The sequence below is a fragment of the Callithrix jacchus genome, chromosome 3 (assembly GCF_049354715.1).
Source record: "Callithrix jacchus isolate 240 chromosome 3, calJac240_pri, whole genome shotgun sequence".
NCBI lineage: Eukaryota > Metazoa > Chordata > Mammalia > Primates > Cebidae > Callithrix > Callithrix jacchus.
Genome location: NC_133504.1, coordinates 134,543,401 through 134,562,526, shown reverse-complemented (window position 1 = coordinate 134,562,526; position 19,126 = coordinate 134,543,401). Strand labels below are relative to the sequence as shown.

The 19,126-nt window shown below is 35.2% G+C and overlaps 1 pseudogene; it reads left to right on the top strand.

Annotated features, from left to right (window-relative positions):
* The first annotated feature begins 8,144 nt into the window (after positions 1 to 8,144).
* On the top strand, positions 8,145 to 9,039 carry LOC144581877 (non-histone chromosomal protein HMG-14 pseudogene; annotated as a pseudogene).
* The last annotated feature ends 10,087 nt before the right edge of the window (positions 9,040 to 19,126 follow it).

Sequence of the window (19,126 nt, the reverse complement as noted above, 5' to 3'; positions counted from 1 at the left end):
GCAATATTATTTTTCTTCTAGCTAAGAGTGAAGCACACAATATCAATATTAATTTCAGTTCATCTAACCATAAAGCGATTCAAAATAGATTTTAGGTAATATTTCCCTTTAATAATATACGGTTGTATTTATACAGCACCAATTAAGACCTTTTAGGTAAAATCATAGTTTGTTGTGTTCCTGTTGAGACTTAATGTGTTTTTTTAAAAAATATGCAACTTATTAGGACCAATTTATGAATATTTTGATCATATTGTTGCAAGATCTGGTGATGTTCTATCATCTACTTCTGTGGATCCAGAAAATTTAAGATAAAACTCTAGAAAATGCAAGGTTGATAATGTTAGACTCTCCCACTGATTTAAATTATATTAAACACCCTGAATGAGTATTTAAGACATTGCTTGACAACTTCTGCTAGTACAGATCCCTAGAAAGGAGAGAACTGGCTTATGCAGACTATTAATAATCAAATATTATTATTTTCATATTTAAAATTACTTTTCTAATCAGTCTTAGGAGCTAATTATTCTCTAGGTCATCATAGTGATCAATGTGATAACACAACCACTGTATAGCTCAGTTACTTAATCAATGAGATAAATCTGCAGGAAATCCTATACTGCTTTCTTTCATGACAAGCTTCACAAAATGCTATGGCCATGAATGCAAAACAGGCCTAAAATACCAACCCCCACTGCAGTGATATAAATGAGATGGTTACTTCTGCTTTTGACAAGGCTTGCTTCTTCTTCCATATCCAGAGAGTTATTAATCTCTAAAATTACTTAGTTTTAGAGTTTCTAAAAGCCAGCTTGGTAATCAGAATATTATCCTTTTGTGGAAGCACAGCTCAAAGAAGCAAGATAAAGTCACTTTCCAGATTGTTTCTGTATCCAAAGTTCTTGGAGAGGAAATAATTTTCTTCTCTCTTCATTGGAAAATTAAAAGCCATCCTCAAATAGCTTGTTGTCCTTTGATCTAAGCCCTTTATAATTACCATGCTTAAATTTTCATCACTTATCAGCGATTTGTGGCACTGCTACTGACTCTACATGATTATTAGTATGCTGCAGTCAGGCACTTTGCAAGATCCTTTTTCTTTCTCTGAGAGCCAGGTTACTGAAAGAAAAAAAAGAAGGAAAGAAGGGAAGAGTAGGGGAGGAGAGGGGAGGGGAGGAGAGGCAGAGGTACTCTCTGCCAGTTTTAGCAAAGACCCCCACTAAAACCTTTATGAATTACCAATTGATACAGCTGATACAGTGTCTGGCCCTTTTATCTGGATCTGGGTCCAGGCCATGGGTCTCTGTTGTTAGAATCTTCATGAAGGGTTAAGGCGCATGGCTCCTCTAGAATATTGTTATCTAATGGCAAAAGCTGGGCAAAAACTTTAAATTATCAAGAAGATGTGAAATCAGTGGCCAAAAAGTTGTAGGGTAAGCTATGTTTCTCAAAGTTTTGCCAAAGTGTTTCTAACGCCATAGAACAAAACTGGGAAATCTAATAGACTACTTGGTGCCCACTGCTGAATCATTCTTAAAAGTTCATGAAAATTTTACATTTGACTTTATATTATCATAAAAATATGATGTTTCACATTACTTAACATACAAAATTCTTTTTTTTCTCTTTCACTTAATGGCTAAAGTGAGTCTCTATGTCTTGAAGTAGTGGGTGGGATAGAGAAATATCACCACATATCAGCTTCTTTGGACAATTTTTTTTGTGAAAAAATATCTGAACTCACAAAAATATATAAATATAAATGTGACCCAATATTTGTCTGTTTAATGAGCCATTTCAGAAGAATCTCTATAGAAATGTGATTTTCCAAAGAAGTGGTACCATACAAAGTTGAAATTTTCAATAAATAAATATTATTACTGGACAATTTAATTGTGTCTTATATTCATGAAAGAGTCACTGACTAACTCCTTCATCTTTTTTGTCATGTCACGTAAAGGTATGCTCAGTAAAGAAAGATAACTCATTATTTTCCTTAAACTATTAACACCACGATTTTTGTCACATGTAATTTAAGATGAGAAATTACTTATATTGCCAATGATCATTTCACTTTTTCTCATTCTTAAACTTAATTCTCATTATAAGGTTATTGTCAATACAGTACAACAATTCACAGTTTTGCTTACAGTTGTTGAATGTGTGTTCAGTCTTAAAAGACAGCTGCTAAGTAATTCGAATTTGTGAGCAACTTGCTAGATAAACAATGAATTTTCTCTGTTTATTGTCATGTTTACTCCTCTCCAGAACATCACTATTTTTATCTTTGAAGAAGAGCAGCAAATAAATTTTGACCAATGCCTTTTACACGCCAAGTAATGATTTATCTCTTATATGAAAAAAATTACTTCAGTTCAAAATCCATTATAAATTTGGCCAAAAAGTTTAAAAATTATTATTTATTAATTTACCAAGTTAGCATTCATTTGAAAATACCCAAAAAACTACAGTACAAATATTTAAGCTGAAAGATGGCTTGCTGTTTCTGGGTTCAAGTTATGAAATGGGCACAGTGAACCCCACACTTATGTTTTTACCTGCTATTGTTTTAGCTCCATATAAGTATATATCTCTATTTTTTTCCAGTTGAAATTAAGCTAATATAAATATTTAAAATTTTTATTATAAGTAATTTTACCATTAATTGTCTTCATAAATAATTTTTCATACACTGAGAAACAAAACTACTAGATGACCAAAATGCTAATTGGTTCATTCCTACAGTTCCAGTATTATTCTCTAGGTGATTTCATTGTTTCAACTAATTCTTCAAAAACATTTTTAAACATTTTGAAATAAAGACTTTTTCCACCTTGGCTTTCTCTTTTAGAGCAAAATAGATTCATTCATATTTTTAATGCAGTACTATGCTTCATAAAATTTCTAAATATTTTATGAGCTTATTCTTCCAACATGACATTAAAACTAATCTTTTAAGAACTTTCAACTATTATTTTCTGTTTGTCATACGTAGAAATCTCATTTTTCTAATTCAGATGTATAATAAGCAAAAATTATTTTTCTAAAATTGAATTTATTTTCTATTTTTAGCCCTATTCTGTCAGAAGGTCAAAACCATAATCCCAATTATTATGACTCAGTCTCCCCTCTACATTTCTTGGAACTGTGTCAAGGGTCTGTGTGTTGTACATAGTCTAAAGATATTGGAGGGTGGGGTGGAGCATCTAGTCCTAAATGCACTCTGTCCACATTGACTTCTATTGAGTCACATATTGTCTTACTTGTTTTTTAGTGATCAGTCTGTGCATATTGCTACTAAATTGTTACAGGTTCTCATCTGATGCATTAAATTCAGCAAATATTTTTCTTCTTTAGTACCACTCTTAGGCAAAGATAAATTCTTCTGTTGCTCCCACAACAAATTCTGCTCAGGGACTTTTTGAGCTCTATTAATCTCCAGTCTGCTCAGAAATTCCATGTAACTGTTTTTATTTTTGCTCTGTCTTGTGTTGCATGGATTTTATTCTGCTGTCTCTGTGCACTCTGGGACAAAAAGAGCTCTGTGACACTTCTCAGGTTTGTATAACACATACTTCTACCACCTTTTTCTGGACACTCACTACCTTGTTAAGGTGCTACTGGGAGACAGGATTCAATTGCACTCTGGACTTAGTTGCAACATAAATGGATGGATTAAAAATAACAAAACGTAAAATACAGACTAATCTTGACTGACTATTTACCTGCTTTTAGATACATTTTTTTTCTTTCTTTTAATATGAAATTATTTCCATTTTCCAGTTGCAGGCTTTTCCTTTTACCTAGGCTTTGTATTCCATCTCTTATTTTCTGAGGCATTTTTCTTTTTCTTTTTCACATTTAACTACTTTTTTTTTTATTTTACTAACTTATTCTATTGATGATGATGACGATTATGACAACGGTAGTTGTATCAGTCAGGACAAAGGAGGACAGACCCATGCCAGGTGGTTCAGTAGAGGTTATATATAACCTGGGAAACCAGTTGTAAACATGAAAAAAAAAAGAGATGAAAAACCAAATAGGCCATAGTAGGACAACCCAGAACTTAGCAACAGGTGAAAGGTATTATCGCCCCTATAGCTGGAAGTACAAATGAGACCTGATGATGCTTCTGAAGTTCAAAGACTGAAAGTCTTCAAGGAGAGCTCAAACCTTGGAGAAGGGGCAGGTCTTATTGAGATCTAGCATGGAACAGACAGAGAGAGGAAGAAAGATAATTATCCTGATTTCTCCTTTTCTTTCACTCTAGTGTTCTGCTAGTGCATTCAGGATCCTGAAACCAATTCGGTAAATGGACAAAGGTCCTAGGAAATGAAGGAGTCAGACAGTTGTGGTGTCAAGCAGAGCAATGGGCATCAGGGAGTGAACTCAAGAGTAAACAAATTAATCACAGGTACAACAGCCAAGGGACAAAAACATAATTTTTACCAACCTTTGATGTAGGTACTACTATTATTCCCACTTTAGAGGAGAGAAACCTAAAACAATGTCATGTTTAAAAGAATGCTCATAAGAATAAATAACAGGTTGTTTAGGGGGCCAAAGGAAAGGGAGAGGTGTGGAGAGAATATTAATCCTTCTTTTAGTTACTTTTATTGATTAACTTGTTAAAATCAACAGATATGTCTTCAGTAAATAAAAATGAACTGAAAATGATCAAGCATCTCTCATTAAAAAAAATCCTAATTCTTATGTTTTTTCCTGATGTTCTGTCATCCCTTTCATAATCAAACTTCTTGAAAGATTTTTATTACTTACCTATCTTTAATTCTTGTCTTTTCAATCACTTTATATATGGTAACATTTTCTAATTCTTGCACTGCATTGGAACCATATTTGACAAGGACCCCAATCATTGTTCATCATGACATGCAGTGAGAGCTTTTCATACTCCATTCCATCATACTTGATTCTTTTCTGGTGTTCTTGGTGAATTTCTGCCTGTTAGCATAAAACACACTACAAACTTAAAAAAAAAAATCCAGGCAGAGAGTTGGAGAAACCAGAAAAGTAAGTTCACATGCATACCTTCTAATGAAACTTCTAATGATGAAGACATTACACAAAGTTTCTATTTACATCTCCTTGGCCAGGAATGAGCCATATAACTACACTTAGGTTCATGGAAGGATGAGAAATAATCTTTTCATGAAGTGGCAATGTGCTTTTCTAAAGAATGGAATTCTGTTATTAAAAATAAGGATTAAATGTATATTGTATGGTTACTAGCAGTCTCTGCTGACGAGGTTATGTTTAATACATTCAATTGTCTCAATAAAATATTAAGTAGATCAATAATACTTAACACAATGGAGACGAAAATGGGGAGAGAGGGCTAGGTGTGGTTGCTCAGGCCTGTAATTCAAGCAATTTGGGAAGATGAGGCAGGCGTATCAGTTGAGGCCAGGAGTTCAAGACCAGCATGGCCAACATGAATAAATCTGATCTCTATCAAAATACAAAAATTAGCCAGATGTGGTTGTGCATGCCTGTAATCCCAGCTACTTGGGAGGTTTAGGCATGAAAATTGCTTGAAACTAGGAGGTGGACGTTTCAGTGAGCCAGGATTGCACCACTGCACTTGCACTCACTCCAGTCCGGGTAACAGAGCAAGGCTCTGTCTCAAAAAAAGAAAAAAGAACAAAAAGAAAGAAAAAGAAAGAAACAGAAAGAAAGGAAAAAGGAAAAGGAAAGAAAAGTGTAGAGAGGGCATAGTACATCATCTCAGAATGCTGGAAAACAAATGCACTAGGGAGACATCATAGGAGTTCTAATATACTTGTTTTGTGCTCATCTGAAGTCTTTGATTTTGACTTTAATGTGAAAATGCCCAGTTGTATGTTTTTCTTTTTCTTTTTCCTTCCTTTTTCAGGTTTTCAACTACATGGAGAAAAATGGCATAGATTATTCAATAAGAATTTTCTTAAAGTATACAATGGTGGTAAAAAGGACGAAAGAGTTGAGTATTTGCAAATAAGTGATTATAATGGCATACTTTAATTAAAGTGGATGGTAAAATAAACAAAACCAGGAAAGGGCCAATTAGAAGTTACAGCAAGAGAGCTGGAGAAGGGTTGAATATTGTAATGTCTGAGGTCCACATTTTATATTTGATTCAACTACTAATGAAATCAAAGTTAAGTGTGGGAATGGGTGTGTAAGGTCGAGGTGAGAGTTCCAGAACCAAAGAGATAAGGGTCTGGCTAATTCATCCATGTTAACATTGAAATAGCTGATAATGAAGTAGTGAGGAATTCTTTATCCTGAGAGAAGTCTTCAACAAATGCTAAAGAGTATTAGCTTAGTAGATGGAATTAAGACATAAGAAAGGATGTCACTCTTATAGATGGATACATAGGCTTTAGCATTAATTTTCTCAAAAGTACAAGGGGGAATTAATGAATTGGATATGGCAGTAAGAAGAAAGGAGGACACCTATGACATCACATTGTCCTAAGGTTTATAGGCTGAGAAAGAACAAAGAGACTTTCTGTTCAAAGCAATTCAGTAGAAGAATGTACACAGAAGGAAACCAGACTTAATGGAACTCAACCACTGATAAGAACATTCAGAGAAGAGGGGGAAGTTAGAGGGGAGTTTGCTGGTCACAAATTATAAGACTGAAATACATGAGAGAGAGTTGAAGATGATTGTGTAGGTGAGAGTATGTAGAGTTTTATGGGAATGGTGATTATCAGCATTTACAGGCACCTGAGTTATCATGGCCTCAGATCTCAGTCTGAAAAGAGGCTGAGTCAAAACACCTGGGTCCTCCTGGTGCTTTACAAAGACTTATTGAAGAGTAGCTCTTCAAAGTTTCCATTTTTGATAAAGAAGAAGCTTTATTGTGATTGCAAGTTTTACTTTATTAGAATTCTTCATAGATTTCTTCCTGCTACATTATAAACTCAGTGAAATCAAGGGCCCACTCAAGAATGCTAACATGCTATTCCCAGGAACTAGCATAGTCCCTGGCATGACACACTAGGGGACCTACTGAAAAATTTGCAGGCGCCAGCATAATAATATGGGTTGAACATTCGTAATCTAAAAATCCGACATCTAAGATGCTCCCAAATCTGAAATATTTTGAGTAAACATAATGCCACAAAGTAGAAAATTCCACACTGGGCCTCTTGTGACAGGTTGCAGTGAAACCATAGGTGCACAATGCATAGTTTATTTAGCCTGCCGTTGTTAGTAGCTGATGTTGTTTAACAGCTGACACAGGTATTCTAATGATGCTACTGTGCATCATCAGAATACCCCAAACGCATTATTAGTTTAGTTTAGTTACCCCAAACACATTATTTTCTCACTATATTAAAAATATGTCATATTTTTTACTTAAACACCTACATGTGAATAAGAAAATGATTGCTTATTAAGTAGCCGGGACCACAGGTTCAGAGTCAAGAGTGATGGCAGTGCCAAACAACTACAGATTGTTCACATGGGTGGCTTAGATGGTGACACTTGGTTTCTGATAGTTTAATGTACATAAACTATGTTTAATGCACAAATAAAATACAGTGTATAAAATTATCTTCAGTCTGTGTTTATAAGGTTTATGTTAAACTAAAGAATTTTGTGTTTACACTTGGGTCCTATTCCTAAGATATCTCATTACATATATATACACATATTCCAAAATCCAAGAAACCCTGGAATACTTGTGGTTTCAAACATTTTGAATAAGAAATACTTAACCTTTTTTTCTTTTTCTTTTTTTGAGATGGGCTCTCACTCTGTCACCCAGACTGGAGTGCAGTGGCTGGATCACAGCTCACTGCAGCCTCCACCTCCCAGGCAAAAGCAATTCTCCCACCTCAGCCTCTGGAGTAGGATGCCACAGGTGCATGCCACCATGCCTGGATAACTTTCTTGTTTTTATTATGTATTTATTTGGTTTTGCTTTGTTGTCCAGGTTGGTCATGAAGACCTGGGCTCAAGTGCTCCTCTGGAGCCTCAGCATCCCAAAGTGCTGAGATTACAAATGTGAAACACTGTCTAATACTCTAACTTTATAAGCAATGAAGTGCGTTGGATTTTGTCTTCTTTATTACATAAAGTCTTTGCATATTTAATTTAAATTAAAGAAGTAGTTGAAACTTAAAATGAAAAATATATTTTTCTCTTTTTCTTAAAATGTGATACTTTATTGGTCTGTCTTTTGCTTTTTAATTTTTTATAGACATGGAGGTATAAACAATATTTATTTGGAGATAAAAATGATGGCAGGGCTCTGATAAAAGACAGTTGAGAGAGGCAGAGTCTCATTGGGGAGTGGTTGGGAGCGGCCAGGCAGCCCAGCTTCGCAAAGGCTCTAGGTGCGCCCGGACCCACAGGCACCTGGCACGTGCCCGCCCTGCCGTCAGGATGCCCAGGAGGAAGGTCAGCTCTGTCGAAGGGGCCGCCAAGGAAGAGCCCAGGAGGATATCTGTGTGGTTGTCAGCTAAACCTGCTCCTGCAAAAGTGGAAGCGAGGCTGAAAAAGGCAGCAGCGAAGGATGAATCTTCAGACAAAAAGGTGCAAGCAAAAGGGAAAAGGGGAGCAAAGGGAAAGCAACCCAAAGCGGCTATCCAAAAAACTGAAGAACATTTATCTGCAGAATACAGGGAAACAAAAACCGAGGAGAGTCCAGCCTCTGACGGAGCAAGAAAGAAGCCAAGTCTGATTAACACCATATACCATGTCTTTTCAGCTGTCCCTGTCTCCCTTCTTGAACATCCAGAGGAATATTTTTATCAACTATTTTGTAAATGTAATTTTTTTGGTAACTCTAGAAACATTTTTAAGAAGGAGGGAATCCCACCTCATCTCATTTTTTAAGTGTAAATGCTTGTTTTTAAGAGGTGAAATCATTTGCTGGCTGTTTATTTTTGGTACAGCCAGAAAATACTGTGGGATGTTGAATTATGGGATGCTTTGACTGTCTTGGGTGTCCTTAAAATTCCGTAGATGGGGAGGGTAGTTTTCATATCCCATAATACAAAGCGTATTAAATGGCAGTATGGAGTCAGTCCTGCATTTAATGTCTTGAACATTTTAAATTACTTCTATTCCCATATTTTGTAGTAGAATTGTTTCTTAAAGAAAATCACTCCTTGATTATGGCTTTCCCTGTGAGAACTGTGTTAAAGAAAGAGGGAAGAAACACAAAATGCAGGTTGACAGCTAAAGACAGATTTATTTTAGAGAAAATAAACCTGATAGGGGCTTCTGATTTTAGTCAGGAGCACTTTCTCCTACAGACCATGATTATATATTGGTTTTAGGGTGAGGGGGCTTATCACAAGCTTGGAATGTTTCTGTGTGAGGGAGAAGCTTTATGGAGGAGTTGGAATATCTCTGGGTGGAGGGGAGGTTATCTTGGGGCTAATATTTTCCTTGCCAGACGGGGGTTATCTCTGGGTTAGCACGTCTGTGGTTGGGGAGGAGTTTGGAGTGTTTCTGGTTGGAGATGTTATTTTTAGTATATGATCGTGCTGACCTTAGCCATTAGGCTGATGCACTTTGAATTTAGGTGGTATTTGATTAAGGTGAACTTCAGAATGAAGGGTTTGTCAGAGATGTCAATGCTCGCAATTCTAAAAAAAAAAAAAAAAAAAAAAACCAGTGTGTTTTAATTCTAGTGTAGATATATATTTGAGTTTATAAATACACTTTGAAACTCATTTTTATGTGTGGATCAACATGCATATAAACTTTAGTATTCTGAGTGAGTACTCCATGTCAGAAAAAGAGGGAGAAATTGAATATACACACCAACAATGGCCAGACTGTATGTAAAAATAAAATTTTAATCTGCAAACTCTGTCACAACTGGTTCAGGAAGCCAAACCACAAAGTGTACAAAATGACCATGACTTATTCAGTAAATAACAGCTTTCCTAATTTCGCTTCTGGCTCCAATTCAGGATTAACCAGAGAAAACCAAGTAGGTACCTTCACTTCTAGTTAGCCTGCCTGCAGCTACCCAAGGCCAACAAGCTTAAATTTCACTTTGAAGATTTCCCACTCCCCTGCCAGACTTTGAATCTTTGCCAAACGCAAGTGATGGTGGCTGACTCCTTTGCTTTATGGCAAGCTCTAAATAAACAGTCTTCGTGTATTCTCATTTGGATGGTTTTAATTTATTTTCACAGGAGTTACATATTTTTGTTGGTTTTTTGAAAGGGAGGAAAAATGGTTAATTGGTCTACAAATTAAATGGACATACATAGATTAACTGGAGAAAAACAATTTTATGCATATATGCACAGAAGTTCATATGAGAAATGGCCAGTTAATTGAGGCTTATATAGCAGCCTGGGCTACAGAAAACTGTGGTTTGGTGCTTCTGGAACGCAGTGAAGGCAAGTTTCAGGAGGGTGAAGGGAGGAAGATGATGAATAAAAATTGTGTTGTTATAAAGGTAAAAGTCTTTCAGGTGATAAACTTATCTCAGAATAGGGTTTTTCCTGGTACTGATATTTTTACTGATGAAAAATTTAAAATATATGTACATTTCCTTTTGAAAGGGGAAATTTATATTTTAGGCATTTGAGGGGGAGGTAAAGAAGTCTTACTGTGTTGGCTGGGTCTCAATTTTTTAAGCTCAAAATAACTAATGTGCCAAAATGGCATATTTGGGGGATGATATGTTCTGAATCCGTTTAGATTCAAATAAATACAAGTAAGTAAATGGACAAAGGGTGCTTTCTGTGTCCCAGAAAATCTATGAGATAAAATCCAGGAATATCTTATATATGATATGTTAGTGTTCTCTAAAATAGTAAAAAAAAAAAAAAAAAAAAAAAGAACAGAAAAAGTAAAGAAAAAAAAAGAATCTTTACTTCTTCCTAGACAAATAGGGAAAGAATACTTTCAAAATGGGTCAATCTTTAACTATATACCTTAAAAGGACATTTAGTGAAGGGCTTAGATTTCAACGAGAAAAAAATACTTTTCCTTGATAGTACTAGAAAGATATGAAAATGTGATTGCTGTAAGAGGGAAAAGAATTCACAGTAGCCTGTTTAAAATCCACTCATGACCACAATCCATGTGACCTTTCACTTGTCTGAATTTAAGGAGAATCCTTTTAAAAACAGCAATATTAACTATGGTAGAATGTGAGCTCCAAGTACGTTTATATTAATGCTGATGATGACTATCTTTAAAATAATGAAAAAATAGTAGCAGCTATTGTGTACCAATTGTCTACCGTATATTAACCTGTTTTAGAATTCATTTTCTCATTTAAGTTTCATACAATTCTTGTGAAGTAGATTTTATCTTTGTTTTAAAAACGAAGAAAGAGAAGCATAGAGTGTATAATGAAATCCAGAATTCACAGGACTAGCATCAAAACTGAAGTTCAAACAACTCTCAATGGCTTAGAACATACATCTTTTCCTTTATTTCTAAGATTTTCAGATTCTTTTAAAATAGCCATCTTGACAGATACGTTTAGAAAGTCAAGTTTGAATGGGTTTTCTAACAAGTCTTTTTGATATTACTATGTTATGCTTTTAGTTTTGCTTTAAGGCAGTAACAGTAGTAAGTTTAATATTTTTATTACTTCATTCAGTATGTATTGAGCATTTGTTCTGAGTGATGCACTCTCCTAAGCAGAGGAGATAAAAGGCAAAAAATCCCTTGAATGCCAATTGCTTAGAATTCAGCAGAAGAGAAGATTTTTTTCACCACAAAGATAACAATAGAGCTTTGCATGCCTGATCTAGAGTAGGGTTGGGGTAAAGGAAGCATTTCAGAGGAAAAGTGACAGTGCTTCCTCCTTTTTATTCCCTTAACAAGTGTTTTCTGATCATCAACTATTTATCAGGAACAACTCTAAATCCTGAAGATACAAAGGAGAATAATGCATATGTTCTCAATTTAAATTGCTTACAATTATAGAAGAGCAACACACATACAAATAACATAAGGCAGTGTTAATGTTTAGCACAAGTGCTTAAGGTTGTCAGGGTAGTGGAGAAATCCTTTACTAAGACTTTCAAGGAAAACATATATAAAATGAATATTAATTCACTAGGTTTCTAAGCAGGGAAAGAAAATTTCTGTGCAGAGGGGCAACATACTCTAGATGTTTTTGGGTGGTTTGCTGCACTTGTTATTATCAAAATTGTGGAAAGGTTTATTAATAGATGCCCTATTAGATCATCTGCGTACTCAACATACTTTTTTCAGCTTCATTGCTTCCTTTTGGTGAGCAGAATCAATAATCTCTGCAAGACAGGTAATTACTTTCCTAGGCATCAGGAGTCCAAAGTCATTGAGAAACATTGTAGCCTAAATTTTATTTATGTTATTGATCCGCTATCTCTTAGAAGAATGCCTGAAGAATTCTAGAATCTAATGTTGTAGAATAGGAAGCATGAATTCTTTCAGTAGATTGATAGCATCGACAATGAGCCAAGTCACTCCTAACTCCACCTTTGTCCTAGACATATGTATTTTATCTATTGTGGACATGGCACTATTTAATGGTTCTTAATTTAGGGTAAAAATAAAACACATCTGGCGTTTGGTGTCCCATCCTTTCAGAGTCACATCTCCAATTTAATACCTCAGCTGTATGATCAAAATGCTGTCTCAATGCTACCTTAGGCTGGCAGCATCTGAGTGGTGTGATTGGACCAGTGTATTCTGTGTCCACATGCCCATCATCACACCTCCTTTGCTACAGAATGGCTCTTTTGGTTTGAGATGGTGTTATACATGATGATGTGACATTTGTTTAAATATTCTGCAAGTTAATTGAGGCTCTATGGGTAGGAAAGAAAAACCTAACCAAAGATTTATGATCATTCCAGTTAAGAGTACTCACTGCTCTTTCCAGGATTGTAGGGTTACAATGAAATTAACTTGCCACCAATTGGTTGTTAGTTAATTTCAAGGACACCAATTGGATGTCCTTGAAGGATAATTTACCTGAGAATGAACTGGAGTTAGCACTGAATGCCCTCTGTTCTGGCAAAATCCTCAGACGTAGACAAACTGGGATTATTGGTCACCCCAGGCAGCACTTTGTTAGGGGCTCTGATTCAGGCTCTGATAGTATGTTGGATATTGGGCACTAACAGTAGCTAGAACAGCCTTGGAGAGTAAAAATCCATGCTGTAGGGCCCAGGCATATGCCGTAACTTCATCAACATAGGTTGTCTATTCATAAGTCCAGTGTCTCATCAATAGGGTAGTTAATATCAGAAGATGCCTGATATCAACTGATGTCAGAAGATGGCTCAGATCACCTGGCTATGCCCTTAGATCTTCTTGTCTTTTCAGGCTTTTTATGTGGTGATTGTTCACTCCTGGATATCAACATGCAACTTCATGCTTACTTTCATAGTCGTACTTTAGGCTTACTTTTGTAAGTTCATACATATGCCTTTACCTTAAACTTCCTTACCCAGGATCTTTCCCCCAAGTCCCAATCAACAAGATGAGGCATTTGTCAGTGCCCTTAATTCTATATACATTCTTCATTTTCAGATACCTATACTTAAAGCTGTGTTCTCTTTAACTTTATTTCTTTTATTGTATCAGTTATTTATTTCTGCATACAAATTTGTGGTTTAAAGCAACAGCCATTTGTAATTTTTCATAGTTCTACTGGTTGGCTGGCTGTCCTGATGATCTAGATGAGGCTCAGCTAATCTCATCCTTTATACATGTGTGGTTAGCTGGTGGCTTTGTTGGGCGCTGACTTGCCTAGGATAACCTTGGTTTGAATAAATTCGGTATCTTCCACATTATTCTCCTGCAGGAGAACTGGCATATTAACAAAGCAGTGGTAAAGGCTTCCTGAGAAAATGCAGATATATTCAAGGTCTTTTCAAGCCTCTGCTTCCATCAAAACTGCTTCTGTGCATTGACCAAAGCAAGTCATAATGACTTGAGTCTAAGTGTGGGAGTGTACTGTGAAAGAAGTGGATACAGTGAGACATGAAAAATTGGAACTAATTAAAAAACTGGCCCATCACAGGTATCAATGTCTTTGTCAGTGTTCAATTAAGAATACAGAATTATTGTGAGTTGCATTTGAAATGAGAGGCTTAATATAGGAATCAAAGTGATACAAATGTGGGAGGAAGTGGGGAAGTGAGAAGCTGAAGGAACAGAGAACTAGTCAGTAAACATCTCAGCTCAAATTACTCATGGGTGGGCAAGTGAACAGTGACAGCTTGTGGGAATGTCTGAGAAGGTAAGATCATCTGCCCATGAAAGTGAGATCATGAAGAAAGTGGTCATGGAGGCATCTGTGGAAGCTGCTGCCAAGTATGCGGTGGTAGTTTGGGGGCTGATTTGGTTTGGTGAAGTCAGCAGATTGATAAACTGGTTGCAGAACAAGTTGGGGACTGGGGACAAAGTGGAACCCACCCCTACTCTCATTTCAGTAGTCAAAAGACTATAAAACAGTCTACTCTTCTGTATGTCTCTCTCCTATATTGTGTGCTTCTATATGACAGTCATGTTAGCATGAACATTATTTTCCAATTTATTAAGTTAACTTACTTTTTACTTATTCAGTAAACTTAATGCATTTCTCTTTTCCAGCTTCCTTAGTACACTTTTCTCCATCTTCTTTTACCTCATTCTCTCAGTGTTTTCATTCCATTGCCTTAGACACTGTGCCCTGCACTTCTTGTAGAGCTCAATTTTCCTAAATTTTATTATAATTTTCTTTCAAATAAATTCTTACCACCTATAGTCAACTCCACTACATCTTTCTTTATTATAAATTAGATATTAATCCGTCAATAAATTGAAACTTCCATCAACTGAAGTGATATATTGGAGATCCTGTGTCTCATAACATAAGGCTGATTTTAACATAAGTAATACAGACACTATTACCAGAGAAGATGTTTTGGTATAAGTAGGGCACTGGTCAATTCTTAAGTAACACAATACATACAAGCCCTGGCTTCATAAATGAATAAATCTTCTGAAAAATTTAGGTTCCAATTTTTGAAAGTATATTTAATAATTAAAATAATACTTTTAATAAGCTGTCACATCAGGGATTAACATCAAAGAGAATGACTCCTTGCAAGGAAATGATGAGGTTTGTACTGTATGGCTGCAGACACATGAAATCATGGATGAAGCTGGCCATAACAGGATATCATGGCAAGAGGGTAGAATACAAAAGAATGCTTCTTTTGGATATATCTCTTTTGAATTTTCAGAAGTCTATTTTCTATGATGCAAAACACAGAACTGTGCATTTATGACATACGTATTTCAGGTTGTGATATAAAAAACTTCTCTGCTACCAATTTAATGCATTTATTAATGGTGGATATATCTGTTATTGTGTTTTAACAAGGTACTCACATTTGTGGTGCATTTTTTTTTTATTCTCAGAGCTAGTACTTGACTATTTGTAACAATATTAAATGATTAAGCTACAAAATTTCTATATATTAAAAAATTGTATTAGGAGTATGCATTTGGAAGAATTATAGTAAAGGACCCGGAGGTATAAAAAATATCCCAAATAGAACAGAGCCAGAACAAACACAGATTTCACTATGGCAAGTAATTTCATTTTTGTGTTTTGAAACTGCAAAACTTTGGTGAACTTGAAAATGTATTAGTACTTAGACACAAAGTAATTGGATTTCATTACTTTTCTCAATTCACACTTTAATATTTGTGCCTTCTGAATAGAGAGCTTTCTTAAAAACCTGCAAATATTATGTCACTCATTTAAGAGACATTTTAGGGTCAGCAGAAAAATTTTCAAATGTCAAAAACTCAGTGGTACTTGTTGCAAAAGACAAGAATAATTTTAGAGTAAATTTTATGTTGTTTATTTTCAATGGATTTTATCCAAGCATAAAACTACTTTAAAAGTATCAAAAGATCTAGTATTAAGACATTAGAACATTGCTTTTTTTAAAGTTTGCAGTGTAAGAGGGTGGCAGAAGAGCTAATATTGAATAGTTTTCATGCAGATAGATAACTAAAAACGTTATATCTAAAATATTTTTAAAAATTTAAATTATCACTTTTGTTAAGGAAATCATACTGAGCCAGTCAGTGATTACATAAAGATATGACTACTTTGTACACCAGACCAAAAAAATTCTATTCTTTTGTATTGACTTTCTTTCTTTCTTTTTTTTTTTTCTTGCAATACAGCTCCCCCTACATATTTTATTTTGGAAAACATCATAAACTTAATATGATTCCAATATGATTAAAACAATATAATTCTGATTAATAATATATATAATATGTAACAAGAGAAACAAGTTATCAGTTTTAACAGTAGAAAAATATTGATCACAGTTCAATTTAATTTATCATCATGTTTTAAGTATCTTTTTGTCACCAATTCACTGTATTCAAGACTACCATGTCATCCTTTCCCATCCCGTCTCTGGCTTCACTTTTCTTCCCTTTCCTTTTCAACAACAGAGAGCCATTGTTCTGCTCACTTTGTGATTTGTTCTATTGTTATGGTCCCTGAGCATATCTGGTTCTATCAGCACCACTGAGAGTTTATGCGAAGTTGCATTGCCTTTGTAGTAGAGATTTTTCATATAGCACTAGATAGACATCTTGTGACTGACTTTTAAGCCCAAAACATAATGAGTATTTTGTTTTTCTTGTTGGAGAGGCTCTTTTAATATATAGTACATCTTTCAGTTGTCTTATATGCCATTTTCAATCTATGTTGGTACCTCAGACAATCCAGATATTCAGTTTTTGGTTTTGGTTTGTTAGCTTACAGTGGAAGCAAATACATATAGGGTTGGCTGAGTATATATATTTTCTCAGTATTTCTAGTGTGGCTCCCAAAAGTAAGTTAATATTAATGAGGAAGGAAACATTACCAGGCTGGAGTTGTGTTTAAGAATTAGTAGTAAAATCACAAAGAAAATATCTTTCTCATATTGCTTGTGCAGAAAATGCTTAATTTTTCATTCAGTTCTTTTCTAAGCCTCAGTAATTTCATAATAACTTCCACTCCTCAAGGAAAATAAATTATAGAGTTCAAAAAGGAGTTCTTTCATATAAGTGAGTACTAGTTTATTTGCTTATGTAGAAGAGAAAATATTTATTTTACTTATCCATCACTAGGTTTATGGCTGGGGCTACTATAACATAAAGCAATTTAACAGAAAAGAAGCATACACATTTATTTAATATTTGTTTTAAGTGACATACGAACCTTCAAAAGGAAATAAAGACCAAAATAAACAGGTAAACCTGTGTGTTTTTAATGCTAACTTTGATGAAAAAATGAATAGCCATGGAGAAGTTCAATTAGATAAAAAGGTATGAACTAATGACAATAAAAATAAGACTTATTTGGATTCTTTTCTGTGTACCGTTTCCTTCAGTGGTAAGGATGTTTCCTTCCTCTGAGTACAAGGAAGGCACTTCACAATGAGGATCTTATGACCTGCTTCAGGGGAAAAGAGTGGGGGCTGAGAGTAATCTTCCTGCTTCTGCTGCTTTCTCAGATGCCAGTATTTTGGCACAGCAAATACTGAATCTGATCCCTCTCTTAAATAAAAAAAGAAAAAGATGAAGTTGAAAAGGTGAAAGGTGGATAAAAAAGAGAAAAATGTGTACAGCACAGATAATATTAATGGACAGCAATGCAAAGATGGAAATAACCTGCCTAAAGCCCAATTCATGATGTCAATACCTGCCATATTCAAACTGTACAGTTTCACACTGTGAACCTACAAATGTCCTAGACCCTGAGTCTGAGTTACAGATTATGTTTTTAATAGCAAAGGGACAAACTGTCATATCTCCATCTAGTAAGTTCCAGTGTATTTTGGTTGTAATAAACATGACTAAACTGGTTGCTAGTCACAAATTGGACCTCTTATGACATATTTGATTATAATTTAAGACCTCTGGTGAAACGATTTTGTACTTGTCAATTGCCTGATCTTCTGGTATAGGCTTAGAAGAAAAGAGAAAGCTACCCAGTGACAAGAATTCTGAGATATTGTCAGTCACAGAGCTCAGCCTGGGGCAAAGTATCTCAAGACATTTAGGACAATAAAAGAGGAGTTTATGGTTCCTGTAGTATACTGTAAGCTTTGGCAACAGATTGCTGTTTTATGATCTGTGTTAACATCTTTTATTCTTGAATTAAGGCACGTTTTACCTATGCTTTATTATATTGTAAAGGTAATTTACAAGTGTCATAATTAACTTTTTACTCAAAATTCAACTCAAAGCTCTAATAAGTTTCTGATTTTCAGAAGGATGGATAACATGATATGGAAGAAAATACTGGAAAATTATGAAAGTAAATACTTGAATTTAGCTATTATATTTTGAATTTTTGCTATACTTTTCCTCTGGGGCTCTAGGCCAACTCTAATCTTTTGGCTGACAGTATAGGGTAGGGAAATCCATCCAAGAAACAAGCTGCTATAATGTCTACAGAACAAGCCAAAATACACAGAAAGATGACTTCTGCTCTTCAATCCAAAATCCCATTTTAAAGGAAATGCCAAGTTTTAACTAGTCAGGCAATATTAATGTGCAATTATTTGATATATTCAAGCTGTTTGCAACTAAAACAGTAGGAGATTCCACAGGTGTGATCCAGAAATTCCAGAGCACACAGGCCCAATTTAACTCCCTTACTAAAAACACAAGTTATTTCCTACTGGTTTTACTCACTCTGTGAAGATGAGTCAGAGTGTATTGATTTGCAGTGAAGGCACTGTAGGTACCTGATATGGTTTGGCTCTGTGTCGCCACCCAAATTTCATCTTGAATTATACTTCCATAATTCCCCTATTTTGTGGGGGGGACCTGGTGTGAGATAATTTGAATCATGGTGGTGGTTCCCCCATATTGTTTTGATTGTAGTGAATAAGCCTCATGAGATCTGATGGTTGCATTAGGGGTCTCTGATTTTTCATCTTCTCATTTTCTCTTGCCATCACCATGTAAGAAGTGCCTTTCACCTCTTGCCGTGATGCTGTGGCCTCCCTAATCATGTGGAATTATAAGTCTAAGTAAACCTCTTTTTATTCCCAGTCTTGGGCATGTCTTTATCTGTAACATGAAAACAGACAAACACAGTAAATTGGTGCCAGTA